This window comes from Nicotiana tabacum, chromosome 8 (assembly GCF_000715075.1).
Source record: "Nicotiana tabacum cultivar K326 chromosome 8, ASM71507v2, whole genome shotgun sequence".
Lineage (NCBI taxonomy): Eukaryota > Viridiplantae > Streptophyta > Magnoliopsida > Solanales > Solanaceae > Nicotiana > Nicotiana tabacum.
This window is the reverse complement of record NC_134087.1, coordinates 203852326-203869165: the sequence shown is the minus strand read 5'-3', so window position 1 is coordinate 203869165 and position 16840 is coordinate 203852326.

Sequence of the window (16840 nt, the reverse complement as noted above, 5' to 3'; positions counted from 1 at the left end):
ACGGAGGGTGAACCGGGGTCGTGACAAGTTGGTATTAGAGCTCTAGATTCATAGGAGTCACAGATCACAAGCCAGTTTATTAGAGTCTCGCTGATTGGTACGGAGACGTCTGTACTTATCTACGAGAGGCTATGTAACTGTTAGGAAAATTTCCACTTCATTTGATTTCCTTGTCGTGCGATATTTAGACATCACTAAACTTCTGTCTTCTATTCTCTCACAGATAGTGAGGACACGTGCTACCCGAGATGATCAAGCACCCGCACCCCCTACTACCTCCGTCAAAGGCCGGGGCCGGGGTAGAGGTCGGGGACGCACACGTGGTGCAGCTAGAGCACCTGCGCGAGATGCCACCGAGGTACCACTAGAAGATATGGTCGGAGTCCAGGCACCTGACACACCTACTACTACTACTACTCTAGTTTTTCAGGAGACTCTGGCACAGTTCATGAGCATGTACACCACTTTGGCTCAGGCAGGGTTACTTCCCCTTGCTGTAGCCACATCCCAGGGCGGGGGAGGAGCACACACTCCTGCTGCCCGCACTCCTGAGCAATGACTGAATATTGAGCAAGTCCTTGAGATTATTCCTGTACCGCCTGTAGTGCCAGTTCAGCCCGAGGTCATGGCAGCGGCTTCCGAGCAGGAGTAGCTGAGACTTGAGAGGTTCAAGAGGTAAAAGCCTCCTGAGTTCAGTGGTATAGCATCGGTGGATGCTCTGGGATTTTTTGATGAGTGTTTTTGCATTCTCCGTACCATAGGTATCTTAGGATCCAGTGGGGTTTCTTTCACTATCTTCCAGCTTCGAGGAGCCACCTATGAGTGGTGGTGCACCTATGAGTTAGATAGTCCAGATGAGGCTGCTTTACTGACTTGGGCTCAGTTTTCATATCTGTTCCTGACGGAGTATGTTCCTCAGAGCCTCAGGGACGCATGGCGCACAGAGTTTGAGTATTTGCGCCAGGGTGCTATGAGTGTTTCAGACTATGCTGTCTGTTACACTAGTTTGGCTAGGCATGCACTAGCCTTGGCTTCTACTGTTCGCGAGAGGGTTCGTCGGTTTATTGAGGGGCTTATTCCCAGCATCAGTTCTAGCATGGCTCGTGAGTTGGAGATGGATATTTCTTATCAGCAGGTGGTGAGCATTGCTAGGATGATTGAGGGTAATCATGTTATGGAGAGAGAGGAGAGGGAGGCCAAGAGGTCTCAAGAGTCGGGCCATTTCTCTAGTGCCCGTGCCCCAGCTTCAGGTCGTCATGGTAGGGGTTATATGAGTCGCCTCGTTCATTCAGCTTTTCCAGCAGCCAGCAGTGCTCCAGCTCCTCCTAGGCCTCAGGAGCCTTATTATGCACCTCTGGTTTCTAGTGCGCCTCCTACGCGAGGTGCTTTCAGAGGTCAGTCCAGCAGACCTGGCCCGAGCCAGTCACAGCCGCCACATCCTCCCAAAGCTTGTTTTGAGTATGACGACACATGCCATATGGTGAGGGATTTCCCCAGACTTGGGAGGGGTGCACCTCCACAGACTTTACAGCCAGAGCGTGCACTACAGAGTTCTCAGGCTATGGTTACAACTCCAGTTGCTACCCCATCTGCTCAGTCAGCTAGAGGTGGAGGTTGGGGAGGTATAGGTCGCCCTAGAGGGGGAGGCCAGGCTAGATACTATGCCCTTCCTGCCAGTCCAAGGTTGTTGCCTCCGATTCTGTCATCACATTTATTGTCATGGTTTGTCACAGAGATGCGTCGGTTCTAATCTATCCAGGCTTCACTTATTCTTATGTGTCTTCTTATTTTGCTCCGCATTTGGGTGTACCTCGGGATTCTTTGAGTTCCCCTGTTTATGTTTCTACTCCTGTGGGAGATTATCTTATTGTGGACTGCGTGTATCGGTCGTGTTTAGTTGCTCTTAGCGGTTTTGAGACTAGAGCCGATTTATTGTTACTCAGCATAATTGACTTTGATATTATCTTGGGCATGGACTGGTTGTCTCCCCATTATTCTATTCTTGATTGTCACGCCAAAACCGTGACGCTGGCTATGCTAGGTATACCGTGTGTTGAGTGGAGGGGTACTTTAGATCATATCCCCAGTAGAATTATTTCTTTTCTTAAAGCTCAGTGTGTGGTTGAGAAGGGGTGTAACACGTATTTAGACTATATGAGAGATGTCAGTTTTGATACCCCTTCTGTTGATTCAATCCCTGTAGTACGGGATTTTCCCGATGTGTTTCAGCTGGTCTTCCGAGCATGCTGCCTGATAGAGATATTGATTTTGGCATTGATCTATTGTCGGGTACTTAGCCCATTTCTATTCCTTTGTATCTTATTCCTCTTGAGTTGAAGGATCAGTTACAGGAATTGCTTGATAAGGTTTTTATCCGGCCAAGTGTATCACCTTGGGGTGATCTTGTCTTGTTTGTTAAGAAAAAGGATAGTTTTATGCATATGTGTATCGATTATCGCTAGTTGAACAAAGTTACAGTGAAGAACTGTTATCCTTTGCCTCGTATTGACAATCTATTTGACCAGCTTCAGGGCGCACAGGTGTTTTTTAAGATTTACTTGCACTCAGATTACCATCAATTGAAGATTCGGGAGCCAGATATTCCGAAGACTGCCTTCAGGACTCGGTATGGTCATTACGTGTTCCTTGTCCTGTTATTTAGGCTGACCAATGCCCCAGCAGCCTTTATGCATTTGATGCACAGTGTGGACCATATCTTGACTCGTTCATCATTGTCTTTATTGATGATATTCTTGTATCCTCCCGGAGTCGGAAAGATCATGAGCAACATCTGAGGACAGTGCTTCAGACTCTAAGGGAAAAGAAATTATATGCAAAGTTCTCAAAATATGAGTTTTGGTTGGATTCCGTGGCTTTATTGGGTAACGTTGTCGAGTGAGGGCATATGAGTGGATCCGAAGAAAGTAGAGGAGGTACAGAGTTGGCCTAGACCATCCTCAGCTACAGAGATTCGTAGTTTCCTTGGCTTGGCGGGTTATTACCGTTGATTTGTTGAGGGGTTTTCTTCTATTGTAGCACCTATGACCAAACTGACCCAAAAGGGTGCTCCGTTTCAGTGGACGGAAGAGTGTGAGGTGAGCTTTCAGAAGCTCAAGACAGCTTTGACCACAGCCCCAATTTTGATATTGCCTACAGGTTCGGGTTCTTATACTGTCTATTGTGATGCCTCGAGGATTGGCCTTGGAGCGGTTTTGATGCAGGACGGTAGGGTGATTGCCTACGCATCTAGACAGTAGGAGGTACATGAGAAGAATTATCTTGTCGACGACCTTGAGTTAGCTACTATTGTTCACACCTTGAAGATCTAGTGTCATTATTTGTACGGTGTGCCTTGTGAGAGTTACATAGATCATCGGAGTTTGCAGCACTTGTTCAAGAAAAATGATCTAAATTTGCGCTAGAGGAGGTGATTAGAGTTGCTAAAAGACTATGATATCACTATTTTGTATCACTCGGGAAAGGCCAATGTGGTGGCCGATGACTTGAGTCGCTGGGCAGAGAGTTTGGGGAGTTTGGCATATCTACCAACATCAGAGAGGCCTATGGCGATGGATGTTCAGGCCTTAGCCAGCTAGTTGTAGATTGGATCTTTCAGAGCCTAGTCGGGTTCTAGCTTGCATGGTTTCTCGGTCTTCCTTATTTGATCGTATCAGGGATCGGCAGTATGATGACCCTCATTTGCTTGTCCTTAAGGACAAGGTGCAACATGGTGATGCCAGAGATGTGACTATTGGTGATGACGGGGTATTGAGGATGCAGGGTCGGGTCTGTTTACCCAATGTTGATGGTATTCGGAAGTGGATTTGGGAGGAGGCACATAGTTCTCGGTATTCCATTCATCCGGGTGCCGCGAAGATGTATCTAGATTTGAGGCAGCACTATTGCTGGAGGTGGATGAAGAAAGACATAGTGGGATTTGTAGATCGGTGCCTCAACTGTCAGCAGGTGAAGTTTGAGCACCATAGACCGGGTGGGTTGCTTCAGCAGATATAGATTCCGGAGTGGAAATGGGAGAGGATAACCATGGATATTTTAGTCGGACTCCCTCAGACTGCGAAGAAGTTCGATGCCATTTGGGTGTTTGTGGATCGGCTAACCAAGTCTGCGCACTCCATTCCTATGTGTACTACTTATTCTTCGGCACGGTTAGCGGAGATTTATATCTGGGAGGTTATTCGTCTGCATGGTATTCCAGTTTCCATCATTTCAGATAGAGGTACTCAGTTCACATCACGGTTCTAGAGAGCCGTTCAACATGAGTTAGTTACTCGGGTGGAGTTGAGAACAACATTTCACCCTCAGATGGACGGACAGTCCGAGCACACTATTCAGATTCTGGAGGATATGCTCCATGTGTGCGTGATTGAGTTTGGAGGATCTTAGGATCAGTTTTTGTCACTGGCGGAGTTTGCTTATAACAATAGCTATCAGTCCAGCATTCAGATGGCACTGTATGAGGCTTTATATGGTAGGCGGTGTAGATCCCCGGTGGGTTGGTTTGAGCTGGGTGAGGCTAGATTATTGGGCACAGACTTGGTTCAGGATGCTTTGGAGAAGGTTTAGGTAATTCAAGATAGACTTCGTACAATCCAGTCCAGATAGAAGAGTTATGAAGATCGGAAGGTTCATGATGTTTCCTATATGGTTGGAGAGCGGGTTCTGCTCTGGGTTTTGATTATGAAGGGCGAGATGAGATTTGGGAAGAAAGGGAAGCTGAGTACGAGGTTTATTGGGCCTTTTGAGATATTGAGGCATGTTGGGGAGGTTGCTTATGAGCTTGCCTTATCTCCCAGCTTAGCAGGAGTTCATCCGGTATTTCATGTTTCGATGCTCCGGAGGTATCACGGTGAACTGTCGCACGTGTTAGATTTCTGTTCAGTCCAGTTGGACAAGGACCTATCTTATGTTGAGGAGCCAGTGGCAATATTGGACAGGCAGGTCAGAAAGGTAAGGTCAAAGAACATTGCATCAGTGAAGGTTCAGTGGCGGGGTCAATCGGTCGAGGAGGCAACCTGGGAGACCGAGCAGGATATGCGCAGCCGATACCCTCATCTTTTCACTACTTCAGGTATGTCTCCATGCTTGTTCGAGGACGAACTAATGTTTAAGTGTTGGAGGATGGAACGACCCGGCCGGTTGTTTTTAGAATTTATACCCCGATCCCCTATTAATTGCTTCCCTTGTGTTTATTTATGCTATTTTGGTTTGCCGGGACGTTCGATTTTGAGTTTCGGAGGTTTTGGAACACACAGTCCCTAAATGAGAGCTTAAGTGTTGGAATATTGACCGTCGTCGTAGTAGTGTGATGACGACCTCGGAATGGAAATTCGATGGTTCCGTTAGCTCCGTTAGGTGATTTCGGGCTTAGAGGCGTGATCGGAATGTGTTTTGGAGGCCCGTAGTTAATTTAGGCTTGAAATGCTAAAATTCGAATTTTCGAAGTTTCCGGTCCGATAGTGAGATATTGATCCGAGGGTCGGAATGGAATTTTGAAAGTTGTAGTAGCTCTGTAGTGTTGATTGTGACATGCGTGCAATATTTCAGGTCATTCGGACGAGGTTTGATAGACTTTTTGATCGAAAGCATATTTTGAGGAAATTTGGAGTTCTTAGGCTTAAATCCTTGATTAATTCGAGGTTTCGATGTTGTTTTAGGTGTTTTAAGGATTGGTACAAGTTTGAATAAGGTATTAGGTGATGTTGGTGCTTTTGGTTGAGGTCCCGGGGGCCTCGAGGTGATTTCGGATGGTTGACGGGAAGTTTGAGAAATTGTGCAGCTACTGTATTTTTGCTGCTTCTGGTATTTTCGCATCTGCAGTTTGGGGACCGCAGATACGGCACCGCGGAAGTGGCTAAAGGGCCGCAGAAGCGACTTTGGGTCAATTCTTTTGGAACCGGTGATGCGGTAAAGGGCTCGCAGAAGCGGAACCGCTCCTATGGTTAGAGGTCCGCAGATGCGGGAGCTGGAAATTTAATGAATGTCACAGATGCGACATTGTGTCAGCAGAAGCGGGACCACAGATGTGGTCCCAGGGCCGCAAATGCATAAATCGCTGGGCAGAACATATAAATAGTTGCCTTCGCGAATTTGAGGGATTCTTTCACCATTTTCATCCAGCTTTGAAGCTTTTAAGAGGGATTTTTGAGGAATACAAAGGGGAATCACTTGAAGGTAACGTCCTTGACTTCATAACTCGTTTTTATGTGATTAAAGACCTAATTAATGGTGAGAAATTTGGGGAAAATGGGTAATTAGGGCTTGAGTTTAAGAGACCTTTAATTGAGGAATTGAGGGGTCATTTGGACTCAAATTTCAGTGTTCTTATTATGTATAGACTCATGAGAGTACGAGGTTTCTAAAAATGTAAATTTCACCCGATTCTGAGACGTGGGCTTGAGGGGCGTTTTGGTCATTTTGCATAATTTCGCATATTAGCTTAGAGTTTAATTGTAGAATCAGTTACTTTAAGTATTATTTACATTATGAAATTGAATTGAATAGATTTGGGCCAATTGGAGTCGAGTACTCGTGGCAAGAACGTGGTCTCGGATTTAATATTAAGTCGGTTCGAGGTAAGTGGCTTGTCTAACCTTGTATGGGGGACCTTCCCCTTAAGATTGATATATTTGGTAATTGAAATGCCTTGTACGTGAGGTGAGGAGTGCGTACTTGTGCAAATTGTTGAGAAATCCATTTTTCATTAAGTATTCACTAGTATGTTCCTTTTTCTACTTTCCTTACTTGTGCAATTAAACATGTTGTTAGCTTAGGAAAACATGTCTAAATGAATTCATTGCCTTATTTGTTCAACCTGCTTTACCTGAACTCTATGTCGCTTGCTAGGCTAGAATTACTTGTTGCCTTGATATGAAATTTTCATTTCTGAATATCTTCTTGCTATTGATGTGTATTTACATTAGGACTACGGATGTGAGATTCTGGTAGTTCCCCCTTGTCTGTTTACTTTGGGACTACGAATTAGATTCACGGTAGATCCCCCTGCACATTTACTTTGGGACTGCGGGTTAGATTCCCGATAGATCCCCCTGCACAGATATATGGAACTACAGGAATGCACCCGGTAGATTCCCCCAGTACCGGGTATTTACATTTGGGACTACGGATCGGGATTCCGGTAGATCCCCGTGCATTGATAGTTGGACTACGGGACGGGATCCCCAGAGATCCACTGGACAGTTGTAATAGGGACTACAGGACGGTATCCTGGGAGATCCCCGTTGTTACTATTGGTACTGAGCTGTATTTACTTTCGTGTTTACTCTGTTTTTGTATAGTTGTTGTTGCCATGTATAACCTATTTTATTTCACTACTGTACTCATTTATACTGCCTATTTTATACTGTTGAAACTTTATATTTTGTTTAACCTCAGTAGGGCCCTGACCTTCCTCGTCACTACCCGACCGAGGTTAGGCTTGACACTTACTGAGTACCGCTGTGGTGTACTCATGCCTCTTCTGCGCATGTTTTTCATGTGCAGATCCAGGTACTTCTTCTTAGGCCTACCATCCTTGAGGGAGGCGACTACTTAGAGACTTCGAGGTACATCCGCCGCGTCTGCAGACCAAGAAGTCCCTTTCTATTCCTGCTTTTAGTATTTAGCCCTTCAGTACTTTCTGTTCTTATTAGACAAATTCTAGAGTTAGAGCTATGTAGTATTTCTATTTTTTTCTTAGCTTGTGATTCGTGGGTTTCCGGGTCTTGTATTTAGATATTGGCTTTGAGTTTTATATATGGTGTAAGCCAAGCGGCACATTTAAACACTAATAATGCTTTATTTCTGTTTTTAAATTGTTTACTTCTGCAAGTTTGGTTATCTTCTGCAATTTAGGCTTACCTAGTCGTAGGGATTAGTTGCCGTCACGATGGTTCACGGAGGGTGAACCGGGGTCGTGACAGAAAGTCCGAGTCCATGATCTTCAACTGGTGAAAACCTGAACGGAGATCAATCTTGGAGAACACTCTCTCTTCGTGAAGCTGGTCAAACAAATCATCAATACGAGGCAAGGGATACTTGTTCTTAATTGTTACTTTGTTCAGTTGCCTATAATCAATGCACATCCTCATAGTGTCATCCTTCTTCTTCACAAATAGAACCTGCGCACCCCAACGCGACATGCTAGGCCGAATGAACCCTTTATCAAGGAGTTTCTAAAGCTGCTCCATTAACTCTTTCAACTCCGCTGGTGCCATACGATACTGCGGGATAGAAATGGGCTGAGTGCCCAGCACCCGATCAATACCAAAATCAATATCCCTGTCCGGTGGAATGGCCGGCAGGTCTGCAGGAAACACATCAAAAAAATCCCTTACAACTGGGATAGAATCAATACTGGGAGCCTCATCTCCAACATCCCTCACAAAGGCTAGGTACGAAAGACATCCCTTCCCAACCATACGCTGGGCCTTCAAGAATGAGATCACTCTGCTGGGAACATAATCAGTCAAACCTCGCCACTCTATCTATGGCACACCTGGTATAGCTAATGTGTCTGTCTTAGCATGACAATCTACAATAGCACGACCCGGAGATAGCCAATCCATGCCCAAAATGATATCGAAATCCACCATACACAATAACAAAAGATCGACTTGGGTCTCCAGACCCCCAATAGTCACCACACACGACCGGTACACACTACAACAACAGTATCGCCCACTGGAGTAGATACATGAACAGGTGAAATAAGAGACTCACGAGGCATATCCAGATAATGAGAAAAGTATGATGACACGTAAGAAAAGGTGGAACTGGGATCAAATAATATAGATGCATCTCTGTGGCAAACTGAAACAATACCTGAAATCACGATATCTGAAGCAGCAGCATCTGGTCTACCTGGGAGGGCATAGAAACGAGCCTGACCACCACCTGATCGACCTCCTCCTCTAGGGAAACCCTTAGCTGGCTGACCTCCACCCCTAGCTGGTTGGGTGGGTGGTGAAGTAACTAGAGCAGAAGTCGAGGGCTGACCCCTATGTTAGGACTGACCATCATGAAGACAAGGACACTGCGTCCTCATATGTTCAAACTCTCCACACTCATAACAACTCCCCGGTGCTGAAGATGGGGGCTGAAGGGAACCCCTGGCACCGGACTGACCAGTAGAAGAACCTGACATGGAAGAACCCTGAACTGATAGAGCACGGGATAAACTCTGAGCTGGAAGGGCGCTAAGTGATGAGTGGCCCCGATGAGAACTATGAAATCCATGACTCGATGATGCTCCACAATAACCTGGATGAGCTGAATGAGCCTGCTTGAAAGGATGACCTCTGCCCTGCTGGAATTGACCCCTCAAAGGAGCACTGCTAAAGCTACTAGATCCCCGAGGCCTTTTGGCCTCCCTCTCCTCTCGCTTCTGTCGGTGAACCGACTCAATCTCACGGGCGATATCAACAACCTCCTCAAAGTTAGCACCTTTCACCCTCTCCCTAGTCATGAGAATCCGAAGCTGATATGTGTGAACCTCCTGATCCTCTCTTGATCTGTGAGAACCAACAAAACTGCATGTCGGGCTAACCCGTAGAACTACATCTCATACTGCATCACAATCATCTCCCCCTAACGCAACTGCTCAAACTGCCTGCGCAGCTCCTCTCGGCGCAACTGAGGCACATATTTCTCTAGAAAGAGAATAGAAAATTGCTTCTAAGTAAGGGGCGCTGCACCAACATGCCTACTCCTCTTATATGCCTCCCATCAAGTGAAGGCAACCCCAGAAAACTAAAAGGTGGTAAATACCACACCACTGGTATCTAGAATCCTTGATGTACGAAGCATCCTCTAACACTTATCCAAGAAACTCTGGGCATCCTCGCCCTCTGCACCGCTGAAGGTCGGAGTCTGGAGTCTACCAAAGCTCTTAAGTCGACGTTGCTCGTCGTCCGGCATAACTGGTACCACAAACTCCTGAGCTAGTGCAACCGCCTGGGCTGGAGGTGCCCCCGGTGTCTGGAGTCCCGGCACAACCTGTTCAGGTGTGCGAGAAACGGGAGTCTGGGTTCCTCCACTGGCTTGAGAATTAGCTGCGACCGTAGTAATTGAGACCGCCTGAGCCAAACCGGTACACACTGATAAGATCTGAGCTAAAGCCTATTGAAGGCGTGGAATCACAATATGCACTGTTGGTGCCTGGCCTGGTGCTGATATAGCATCCACAACTGGGACCTTATCCGGAACTGGGGCAGCTGGTGGATCTGTCGGTGCCGCTCTAGCTGCTCTGCCCCTGCCATGGCCTCGATCGCGACCTCGGCCTCTAATAGCCCCAGCTGATGGTACTGGCGTTTGTCTATCCTACCTAGTAGCACGTGTCCTCACCATCTGTGAGAGAATGCAATAACAGAACTTTAGTACTCGGATCAACAAATTCGCACGACAAGAATTTCAAGAATATGAAGTTTTTCCTAAAGGTTCTGCAGCCTCTCGAGGATAAATACAGATATCTATGTACCAATCCGCGAGACTCTACTAACCGGCTCATAACTCGCGAGACCTATGTAACCTAGGGTCTGATACTAACTTGTCACGACCCCAAATACTAGTCGTGATGGCGCCTATCACATTACTAGGCAAGCCAACCAATTAATTAATCACAACCCTTTTTCCTTTAACAATAAGCCATTTTCTAACAAAGTTTTAAATACCAAATTTTATTATAACGTTTTAAGCAACAAAAAAAATATGTGAAAGTCAAATAAATAGGAAACTACACAACCCCATAATCTGGTGTCACGAGTCTAGAGCCTCTAATACGTATCTGAGCATCTACTACATCACAAGCCTAGAAAAGTGCGAAAAAAAACAACAAGATAGGGAGGAGAGAGTAGGGATATGGACGCCATGCAGCTAGCTGGAAATCTCCGTCAAAACATTGGATCAGCTGAAGACCCTCACTCGGTCGCTCGGGCACCTGGATCTGCACACAAGGTGCAGGAAGTAACGTGAGTATGTCAACTCAGTAAGTAACTAAGGTAAATAAGGACTGAAAGCAGTGACGAGCAGTTCAAAAGCATATAACTGAATAATCAATAGAATAACGGATCAACTTTACAGTTTAAAACTAGTTTCGTCATAAAATCAACTTTTCTAGTTTAAAAGATTTGAAATCAGATACATAGCAATATATCCAACAAAGGCTTATTTAAAAGAAGAGTGAAATCATTGAAAACATCATAACTGGGCCCCTCGGGCAAGGAATCACTCGGAATATGGCCTCTCGGACAGCCTCTCTGTTGCTCGTGACTCAACTCTCATCATTCAGTTCACACTCTCAGCACTCAGGCTTATTAATATCTTATAATAATAGAAATCATAGTAACCACTGCGGTGTGCAGCCCGATCCATAATTTATAGTCGACCACGCTCACTAGGGGTGTACAGACTCCAGAGGGGCTCCTACAGCCCAAGCATCATATTGTTGCGGCGCGCAGCCCGATCCAATATATATATTGATGCAGCGTGCAGCCCGATCCAATATATATATATATATATATATATATATATATATATATATATATTGATGCAGTGTGCAGCCCGATCCATATAAGTATCAATGCGACATGCAATCTGATCCATATAAGCATCGCTGCGGCATGCAGCCCGATCCTTACCTCACATATATAAATATCCTCACATTTAGGTTCTCAACCTCTCTCAGTCATTAACCTCACCGCCTCTCGGGCACATAGTGGAAATTAGGGAACTCAGTCCACATAGTCCTCTCATTTAGAAGTGGAAAGATAAAACCAGTTTTAAACATTTAAACAGGTAAAACATGACTGAGGATATGCTTTTAGCAAGTAAAGTGAGGAAAACAGTCCAAATGCCCCTAAGGATTTCTACAGGTCGGTACAAGGCCCCAAATATGGCATACAACCCATAATACAGTATAAATATCCAAAATACGGAATAATATAATATTTCCAAATCAAATACGTGGCTTAATAGTCGCTACGGGACAGACCAAGTCACAATCCCTACCGGTGCACGCCCACACGCTCGTCACCTAGCATGTGCATCACCACAGTCCTTACTAGGGTTTTATACCCTCAGTTCCAGATTTACAATGGTTACTTACCTCAAACCGGTGAAAATACTACTATACGATGCCTTTGCCCCTCGAATTGGCCTCCTCTCGCATCGAATATATCCAAAATCAGAATCACGACGTCAAAATAGGCTAAGGGAACAAAACCCAAGCGAAAGAAATCGATAAATGACACAAATCCCGAAATTATCAAAACTCGACCCTCGGGCCCACGTATCGAAACTCGATAAAAATTACATCAACGGAATCCTTATTCTCCCATGAGTCTATACATATCAAGAACACTGTAATTGGAGTCCAAATGACCCCTCAAATCCCCATTTAAAGGTCTCTTAATCTCAAGCCCTAATCCCCAATTTTTCTTCCTTAATTTCCACTAAAACAATGATTGAACAATTGAAAAATGATCTTAAACTCAAACAAATAAGCTTAGGGAACTTACCCAACTGATATCCTTTGATTCCTCTTGAAATCCTATGCCTTAGCCTCTTTCCCGTCTTCAAAAATGGAGTATCTTGCAAGATTTCACGAAGAAAGCAATATATACCTTCTGGCCAGGGATATTCGCACTTGCAACCAGACCCAAGCTCTACTGCACCGCATTTTCGGTCAAATAGCTTCTTCTACGGCTTTCACTTAAATTCCGAAAATCGCATCTGTCGCGCCCCCTTTTTCTCGCGAAATTGGGTTTATGACATTTAGAAGGACAACTCGTTCCTTTTGGGAACTAGGTTTGATGAAGAGTCACCACCTAATGATTACGGTGCATTAGGACACCAATGGAGTTTGATTTAAATAACCAGAGATAGGCTAAGGGCTTGAAATTATTCTAAGGGGAAGGTTTTAGGCACCCCTCAGAATCCACTAGTGTGGCTCCAAGCCAGACAATTATTGTAAATTGAGGTACAATCAACATATAGGCAGATAAGTCTCAAATAAGAGGGGATTTCAACACATAATGGTTTGAAAGTAAACAAAGTATGAAAGAACAACTAGAAAAGCTGATTTTTTAAAAATAAGGAGTCAAAATGCTAAAAGAAAAGAAATGAGGAATAAAGGAAGGGGGTCCTAGGTTTATTAAAAATATGGATCACCCCACACAATGTCCGATAATCACTCTTCAATGAGGGGCTACACGTGATATTATCGCGTGGTCATCATATCCATATCTACCCTTCCCACCCCGTTAAGGTATTTAAAACATGGATTGGTCTCGATTACTTATTACATGATATTACGCATCCCACTCCTATCATTCCTGGAGGCACTTAGGACTACTAATCCTAAAAAGGGAGAGATGTTGGGCTTATTCGGAGTTTCAAAAACGACATATAAAAACACATATGCATGTTTGGGGAAACATATAAACAAACAAAGGCTCATGTATACCTCTTCAAAACAAACACATAAAATAGCATGTCTTGCACGTAATGTTTAGGTCTGATTAGAATACCAAAGACGAAGGAGTTTAAACATTGAGGCAGATTAATTTATTTCATATCTCAGATAAGAAGTTCAAATTAGGCCTGCCTGCTGGTTGTAATAATTAATAGAAGCAGATTCAGTTTATAGTTATTGCTCTAAGGCTTGCCTAAGTTTTTGGATGGGGTCCTATAGACAAGGTATCTACTGAATTCAGAAGATGATAAGATAGTAAAAACTCGAAATGAATTATTTGGGATCCTATATGCATGCTTGCTAAACTTTGTTAAGTGAGGACTCAGATTATCAAAAGAGATGCAGAATTAAACGAATTGATTACAAGTTCTGCAGATGATGGTCTCTACTGTTACTGATTTTAGACATGGTATATAAATGCGGAAACCTTGTAGGCATGGTATCTAAATGCATAATCTTGTTTTAAACTTTATAGATATGGTTTCTAGATGCAGTTGAATATGCAGAATTGAACAGTCCTATAGGCATGATTTCTAGGTGAAGTTAGAATATGCAGAATTAGAACAATTCTATTGGCATGGTTTCTATATGTAGTTGAATATGCAGAATTTAGGACAGTCCTATAGACATGATTTCTAGGTGAAGATTGAATATGCAGAATTAGAACAATCCTATAGGCATGGTTTCTATAATTAGTTGAATATGTAGAATTAGAACAGTCCTATAGGCATGGTTTCTATATATAGTTTAATATGAAGAATTTAGAACAGTCCTATAGGCATAGTTTCTACCCTTGACATGCATAAATACCCAACCCTTTTCACTAGCCAGCCCCAAATGTTTATTACAACTTATTACAAACCAGAATAATAAATTACATCAAAAATACAAAGAAAAGTACAACCAGAGGAGGCCTGATTCTTGACTTCCTCTCTGAGTTATGAGATAGACCAACTTAAAGACCAATGATCCAAAGCCTTTCTCCAATTTGAGTGTGTCAGAGTTTCGTAAGAGCCTCAATGGGACTCCGGGCAGTGCTCACACCCAAATTGTATAACAAAAATAGGGACAAGTGCAGTGTGGAAGTGCCAGCCCTCAAGTGTCCAAGTTCAAAGGGAGCTCATGGGTCACAAGGCAAGGCTCACAAGAGGAGGGCAGAACTTAAGTCTAAGAGAGTGGAAGTGCAGAAACAGAGTTTCGAGAACTATTGAAGTAATGAAGAGGGAAATAGGTACTAGGAAAACGTTACAGAATTGATAACTTCATACAAAAGGGGTTCAGGGTTGGGAATTGCAAAGAGCCTATGTACTTAGGCATTAGTTAATTCTGGGTATGCACAACAATAGGGAATGCTGTTATGCTTACAAAATCAACCAGAATACATAACATATAATGGTAACCTAGAGGTTATGACCCCAATGTGATTGAGTTTGAGTCATAGGCAGCAATACTTACTATTGTCATGCCTCAAATAAACCATCAGTATCAAACACATTGGGATTGGGGTTTAGGATACATCATACATAGGTTCAAAATAGGAAGAAAGAAAGTACAACACACTAGAATAGGGTACTGAATTAGATACAAGCAGTAGGAAGACAAGAATGCAAAAGTATTAAGTAAACATATTGTTGTTGATGATGAATCTTAATCAGAACATACTAGTTCAGAGAAACAAAATATAGTAAAGGCAGGTAGCAGGACTTTAAAAACAGGCCACAGTACAAGTAGTAAAGTGAGAGAGAATACTTTTGAGTGTAAGTGAGTTCAGAAATAAGAGTGTTCGTGTGTGTTTGTGTTAATGAAAGAGCAAGGTATTTATAGTTTGAAAACAAGTAGAAAATAAGGCAAGAGTCATAGTTCAGCAATAATTATGGAACTATGTACTAATCAAATCAGTATTAAGGACTTCCTTTAATTAAGAAGTTAAAATCAAACGGTAATGGGCAGAAATCATTTAAGGAAAGAAATCAAGTAGAGTATCATGTGCCGAATAGCCAATTAGGGGTAAATGCATAGAGGTTTAATTAAGGGAAGAATCTTTGAAATACTCGGGCGGTGAGAAAGGCTCGGAAACTCATCGATCTAAGTAGGAGAAGTCAAGAGTCAGGCTTGAATAGCCATGGCTGGCCAGAGCAAGGGCAAAGATGACCGGAGACAGCCATAAAAACTGATATCGACCAAGATCTGGGCCAATCTTCTTCAAGGTCTGGCCTTGAAACCATAGTACTCGAACATATAGAAGCCAAGAGAGGTGGATACAGGACTTCAATGGCTTTGGAAGCCATGGATTTGTGGTATTTTCAGGTGGTAGTTGAGGGCGGCGACTAGGGTTTGAGAGAGAATTGGGAAGGGGGGAATACAAAGGCGACTACATGTGAAAATGGTTAGGGTTTGGGGGGTAGCTGGGAATTAATTTAGAAAAGGGTTAACGGTGGTCGTTGATCATTTTGATCAACGGCCTGGATTGAATGGGTAGGTAGGGGATCCGGGCGGGTTGTTTTGATTGGATCGTGGGTAGGTTATGACTGGGATTGGGCCGGGTAATTGGGTTTAAAATTGGGGTTCAAATCAGGCCACAATTGAAAAAAATTTGGGCTATATTTTAAATAGCCACTTCTCCCTTATTTATTTTATAAAAAATAAAAAAAATATTTTCTGGAAATATATTAAAGGTACTAAAATGATTAATAGTAAATAATTATCAAATTAAAAATACTGGAGTTAATTTTGTAAATATAAAGAAAATTAAATCTTAAAAGAGGCTAATATTGCAATTATATGTAATTTAGCTTTAACAATACTAAATAAATTTGTAAAAATATGCAAAAAATATGTTAGATATATTTTAGTATATATATGAGAATCCAATAAATTAATTACAAAAATGATAATTTTGGAATATTTATTGGGGTTTTCTTGATAAAATAGAGCAATAAATTGATTTAAAAATCTTTAAAATTAAGGGAAAAACAATAAAACATTGGTACATACTTATACATGCTATTTTGAAAGTATTCTGCATATTAAAAATATATAAGGAAAATTGGGTATCAACAACTGCCCCTCTTTACCCTGGAAGGATGAAAGAGTTGTCGGGTAAAGATATGATGGCCAATTTTGACCGAACGAAATGGTTCGAGGGGGCTTAGGCCATGCTCTGGCTTTTGAGCTACCTACATATCCCTGGTCTTACAGGAATCATGCCATATGTAGTTCAGACTCCGTCAGCGGAGTATGCCAATGGAGGCTTTCAAGGACGGACGCGATATTTAGGACGAGGTGAATGGTTAAAGTCTGATAGTGCTATAGGAACTGGAGAAAGATCACTCCTGCCGGGATGGCCATTTC